Consider the following 6,721-nt stretch of genomic DNA (forward strand, 5'->3'; position numbering starts at 1 on the left):
GCATAGAGGACAGAGCCCTGAATTTTGGACTGCTTACTTTTCTGAACTTTAATTTTTTCATCTATAAAGTGAAAATAACAATTTGCATGTCAGAAAACTAAATAATGATCAAGTGATAACAGCAAGATGGCTAGCTAGAGATGCCTAGCATTTATCCCCTCAACAAAAAGAAGCAAACAATACATAAACACCTACATGGTTTGTTTGTTTGTTTGTTTTGAGTCAGTGTCCCACTCTGTTGCCCAGACTGGAGTGCAGCAGCACACTCATGGCCACTGCAACCTTGACCTGCTGGGCTCTGGTGATCCTTTTGCCTCAGCCTTCCCAGTAGCTGGAACCACACATATGCACCAACACTCCTGGCTAATTTTTTGATTTATCGTAGAGACAAGGTCTCATCAAGTTGTCCAGGCTGGTCTCGAAACCCTGGGCTCAGGCAATCCTCTTAGCTCTGTCTCCCAAAGTGCTGGGATTACAAGTGTGCGCCACCACGCCAACAACTACATTTTGGCTGCAGTTTCCGAAAGAGAATGCTAGAGAACAGCAAGGGAGTGGCAGGATCTCTGTGGAGCACAGAAACCATCCTGGCAGCATAAAGAAAACAAAGCACTCTGCCCCAGCCATGCTTTCTCCCCGACCAGGATCATCTTGGAGCCAAGTGTGACTTCCCTTTATGGTGAAAATGTAAGCGAGAAGCTCCCAGCAGCCCCATTACCACCACAGACACCTTCAGTCCTTACTACAAGAGAATTCCAGTCTTGAACTAAGAGCCCCTACTAGAGTGTGGCCGGCTCCAGGTACCAGTAGCCACTGTTTCTCCATTCGTGAGGCTTTGCCATTATTTTGTCACATTAATAACAGGTGGATGCAACGCTCCTACTCAGAGCCTAGGCCTAGTGAAGCAGCTGTGATTCTGGCACCTGAGCCCACATGGTGCCCAGCCTTCCCTCCCCCCAGTAATGGGTGGGCCTTCACAGTTGGAAAGTCAATCCTTGGCCAGTGGACCAGCTGCATGCAAATACCCTCAGCCTGAGAACCAGCCTGGAGGCCCTGCCCCTGGAAAGTCTGTCCCTGAGCCAGCTGACCCACCATGCATGCAGACCCTTGGCCTAGGGAGTAGTCCAGAGGCCACAGGCCTGGTGAATTTACCCTCCAAGTCGGCTGACCAGCCTGAGTAACAACCAAGCACCCTGCCCCCAGCAAAGCCACATTGCTACCACCACAAACTCTCAAAGCCTAGACCACTGAAGCACTCACAGACATTGCTGACATGGATTACAGCTGAGGAAACTGCACAAAGGTTACATAACCATGTCCAACAGAATGAAAGCTAATGCACCCTACTGAACTGACACCCTAGGGTCCATCTATTTTTTAGATTTTCCTGTGAAAACTACTCTATAAAATTGGAAGAGGTAATTGTTCCACAGATATACAGAAATCAACACAGAGACCCAAGAAACATGAAAAAGCAAGGAAACATGACATATCCAAAGGAACACAATAATTCTCCAGTAACAGGTCCCAAAGCAAAGGAAATTTATGAAGTGCTCAGACAGGAATTCAAAATATTGATCTTAAGGAAACTCAGTGAGATATAAGAAATGTAGATAAATACTTCAATAAAATCAGAAAATCAATTCATGATATAAATGAGAAATTCAACTAAGAAAGAGATATCATTAAAAAGGAACCAGACTGAGAGCAGTGGCTCACGCCTATAATCCCAGCACTTTGGGAGGCTGAGGTGGGAGGATTGCCTGAGCTCATGTGTTCAAGACCAGCCTGGACAACTTGGTGAGATCTCATCTCTACAATAAGTCAAAAAGTTAGCCGGATGTGGTGGTGGGTGCCTGTGGTTTCAACTACTTGGAAAGCTGAGGCAGAAAGGATTGCCTGAGCCCAGCAGGTCGAGGCTGTGGTGGCCGTGAGCATGCCACTGCATTCCAGCCTGGGCGATGGTGAGACTTCGACTCAAAAAAAGGAAAAAAGAACCAAACAGAAATCAATGAATGAAATAAAAATATAATTGAGAGCATTATCAACAAACTAGACCAAGCAGAAGAATTTCTGAAATTGAAAGAGGGGCTGAAATAACACAAGCAGAAAAAAAGAATTAAAAATAATGAAAAAGCCTACAGGATTTATGCAGCACCACTAAGCAAACAAATATTCATATTATAGGTGTGCTAGAAGGAGAAGAGAAGGAAAGACGTGTGGAAAACATATTTAGCTGTAAAAACTCACTGGCAAAGCAAATCAACAAAGGAGAAAGAGAGATGAAACAAACATTATTATTCTTGCACTCCATAGTGTCACCTGCGTGTATGGTGAAGAGGCAGGGAGTGTCTTGCTGAATCTCATGATGGAAGTAAACACTGGGGTTTTGAATGTCTTAGCTTCAAGAGGGAAAGAGAAAATAAAAAAGTGAAATCTGCCTTTCTCATAGTCTTCTCTCACCCTCTTTTCCTTTGCCTCTCTTCTGTAAGAATCCTAATCTACCTCTAGATAGCAAGAATATGGAACTAACCATGCTGCCCATCAAAAGAGGACTGGATTTTTAAAAATGTAATACATATACACAATGGAATATTACGCAGCCATCAAGAAGAACAAAATCATGAACTTCGCACTTGAAAGGACTTAGAGTCTATAATACTGAGTGATCTATCACAGAAACAAAATAACTGAGTATCACATGTTCTCACTCATAAATGGACCTTGTATCGTAATACTATAAGGAAAAGAGTGACAGTAGCAAGAAACTGTGGGGGTGGGGTGGGGAGGGAGGTGGGATTGGCAGTAGTGGGAATCTGCCTACGGAAGGGGGGACACACCTCATCAACAAGGGTACCTGCATAATGAATATTTGTATACCTAACCCTGAATTGTACCCCACAATTTTAAAATAAAAAATTTTAAAGTTAAAAAAAGAAAAGAAAAAAGGTAGTGCACTCACAGTAAAAAATATATATTTATGAGGATATAAATATATATATTTAGATAGATATATAATTATATATATATATATATATATATATATATATTTTTTTTTTTTTTTTTTTTTTTTTTGAGTTGGACTCTCACTCTGTCACCCAGACTGGAGTGCAGTGGCCGGACAGGCTAGGCTCCGTGATCCTTCCGCCTCAGCCTTCCAAGTAGCTGGAATTACAGGCATGCGCTACCACGCCCGGCTGATTTTTTGATTTATTGTAGAGATGAGGTCTCACCTGCCCAGGCGGGTCTCGAACCCGTGGGCTCAGGCAATCCACTCACCTCAGCCTCCCAAAGGCACAGGATTACAGGCTGAACCACCGAGCCCGGCTATAAATATATTTTTTATAATTATATAAATATATATATTTAGAGGGATATTTATATATCCCTCTTTCTAACTTCTTCATAACATTTTTACCATTGGTAATTGTATTGTTTGCATAGTTTCGGTGTTCCTTGTATTTTTGAGGAAAAAATTTAACAAGGTGAAGAGCAAGGGAAAGGAATGAGCAGGTCACTCTAGAAGGGACAAAATCAGGTATTGACAGGATGGAGAGGAGAAAAGCAGAAAAAGTTAGGTGATTAGAAGGTTCAAGAGAAAAAGACGGGAAAATAACATATGAAGCAGAATGCTTTGCCAGAAAGAACACATCCTTTATGGATCTTCTCTGATTCTCCAGCTTTGTATTAGATGCCTCTTGATACAATTTAGTTGTTTGTGAAACCCTCCAAATCTCATGTTGAAAGGTGATACTCGATATTGGAGGTGGGGGAAAATGGAAGGCGTTTGAGTCAAGGGGGTGGATCTCTCATAAATGGTTTAGTGCCATTCTCGTGGTAATAAGTGAGTTCTCACTTTATTAGTTCACATGAGAATTGATTGTTTAACAGAGCCTGGCACCTCTCGTCTCTCTTTTGCTCCCGCTCTCACTATATAACACACCTGCTCACCCTTCACCTTCTGTGGTGATTGGAAGCTTCCTGATGCCTCACCAGAAGCAGATGCCAATATCATGCTTCTTGGACAATTTGCAAAATTGTGAGCCAAATGAATCTTTTGTTGTTGTTGTTCATAAGTTACTCGGCCTCAGGTATTCCTTTATAGCAATGCAAAACAGACTAATACACCTCTATAAGTGTGCTTCCCCTGTGGTACACTGACAGAGGTTAGACCCCAAACAGTGAAATCTAAAGTCTTAGAAATGTTTCCTACGTTCTTCAGGTAGTATGGACACAGTAAAGTAAGGGCCCTGAAGCGACAAACTCCTGGAGACTCGAGTCACTCTGCAGACAGTGGCTAGGAACCACTAACCCAGAGGCGTCTCCCCAGTGGGTTAGCACTGGATAACCTTTGGACCTTTTGTATGTTTGTGGGGAGAAGAACCCAGTAATGACTGAGGTTTAATTTCCTGCCAGCAAGTTGGAGAGTTTGAGTCAGAGGCAATTTGATTTCAAGGAAATTAAGAAATTTGATATGCTTTGTACACCGGGGTTTGCACACTGAGAGCCATTCCTTACTATAATAGCCTAGCTTATTCAGAGGGAATTTGAACCTGGAGGTGAATCTGTGCTTGCAGTCTTTTAATATAAGTTCTTATACTCTCTGCCTCATGGCTAGTCAGCTTGAACATGTACCAAGGCTACTCTGATACTCTCATTATCAGTAGATAATATAAGCACAGCAGATGATAAACAATAGAAGACTCACTAACCCTTCCTTTTTTAGGCTTACGATCTGCCCCAGGAGAATATGTAATATTATATATATATAACATATAATCTCCTATATATGAGAGATATATCAAAATATGTACTATTTATATATTTTATATTTCTATAGAAATAAAATAGTATCACACAATACAATATCTTGCCCATTTCCAACAGTATTAGAGAATTATTTCTGAGCCATAAGCAAATTTACCAAGTGATTCCTCTCTCTTCTCCCTTAGCTAATCAGCAGGTCCCACACACCCATACCCTGATTCAGGTTGCTGCATATACATATTAAACAAATGTGATCAACATGAAAACTTTTTTTTTTTTTTTGAGTTGGAGTCTCACTCTGTCGCCCAGACTGGAGTGCAGTGGCCACTCCCGGCCACCGCAGCCTCAACCTGCTGGGCTCCGGCGATCCTTCCGCCTCAACCTTCCAAGTAACTGAACTACAGGCACGTGCTACCACGCCCGGCTAATTTTTTTTTTTTTTTTTATTGTAGAGATGAGGTCTCACTAAGTTGCCCAGGCGGGTCTCGAACCCGCGGGCTCAGGCAATCCACTCACCTCAGCCTCCCAAGTCGCGGGATTACAGGCTGAGCCACTAAGCCCGGCTCAAAATGAAAACTTTTAGAGGTTCCTGAAGCCCTATGCATCCTAAGGTCCTTCACATTCAACTTTGAATTGCCTTTCCAGGTTCACCTTCCACCACTCACTTGCTGTATGAGGACACACACACACACACCCCAATTTAGTCATAACCAGAGACTTTCCTTTCCTGAATGTGCCATGGTCATCATTTACACCTTTGTGTCTCTGCACACACTATTTACTCTTCTGGGAATGCCCTTCTTCACTTGAAACACCAAGTGAAACATTAAGATACGCTTCAGATGTCACCTCCTCCCCTGACTCAGGACAAGCTAGGACTCCCTACTCTTTGGGCTTGGGCATTTACAGGACACTCTGTTCTAAAGTGCATACACTTTATAACAGCCAGTTTATCTGCTCCAGTTACTAACTCATCAGCTCCCAAAAGAGGAGCTGTGTTGTGTGCATCTTGGTACTCCTCGAAAATTGTAGTATCAAACACAGAGTAAGCACTTGATCAGTATTTCCTATATAGATGAATGACTTAATAAAGTGACGAGGTGATCAGGAAGCCAAAGTAATTATGTTGCCAGATATAGAAATAAAATGAACTTGGGCAAGATGTTTAAATTCAACCCTATTTTAATATATAGGTAAATACATTTTAAAGTTGATATTTTCCATCTACTAATGCAATTCCTAGGTTTTTTCTTAAAGAAAAATGTTTCAGATGCATGTAGGTTTAGCATCGATTTATTTCATATGTCACTCTTGGGGATAGAAAAAAAATAAAATAACTACAAAATTAATCAAGACAGTATTTTTGTTCAGACTGCAACTGTTCAGAATGCCTCAGAGTTGTTGATATCTGTATTTTGCCACATACTCTTGCCTCATGTACCATTAATAAAAAATAATTCAATGACTAACTTTAAAATGTATATGTACAAGCACTCTATGTTCAGCATAATGATGTGAGCAAATTGGCAGATTTCACTCAGCAAAAAAAGATATATTACAAGGCAAAATTATGAAATCAACCATTTCAAGTCACCAGAAAATATCAAAAGGCCGGCAACAACTTGAGAAAGGTTTACTCGTGAAAAATTTCTCATGCATCTAAGTAGAATGTCCTAGTCATGACTTTATTGATAAGGAATACTTTTATTATCTTCAACTGAGATGATACAAGCCTACACCTTTACTGGCTAGAAGAAAGAGATTTTAGTCTAGGGTGGGTATCAGAGCAGACAGATACCCAGCAGAAACATTTTAGAAGCCAGAGCGCTATAGAAGGAGTATGATGACAAACTCTTCACACATTCCTGGCTGATGGCTAAGCTATACATGTGTTCTAGAAGCACCAGAGAACTCAGGAAAAGGGTAAGCAAGGCTTTTAAACACTGTCTTTGAATGC

This window comes from Carlito syrichta, unplaced genomic scaffold (genome assembly GCF_000164805.1).
Source record: "Carlito syrichta isolate Samal-C Ts95f unplaced genomic scaffold, Tarsius_syrichta-2.0.1 Scaffold301974, whole genome shotgun sequence".
In the NCBI taxonomy this organism is placed as follows: Eukaryota; Metazoa; Chordata; class Mammalia; order Primates; family Tarsiidae; genus Carlito; species Carlito syrichta.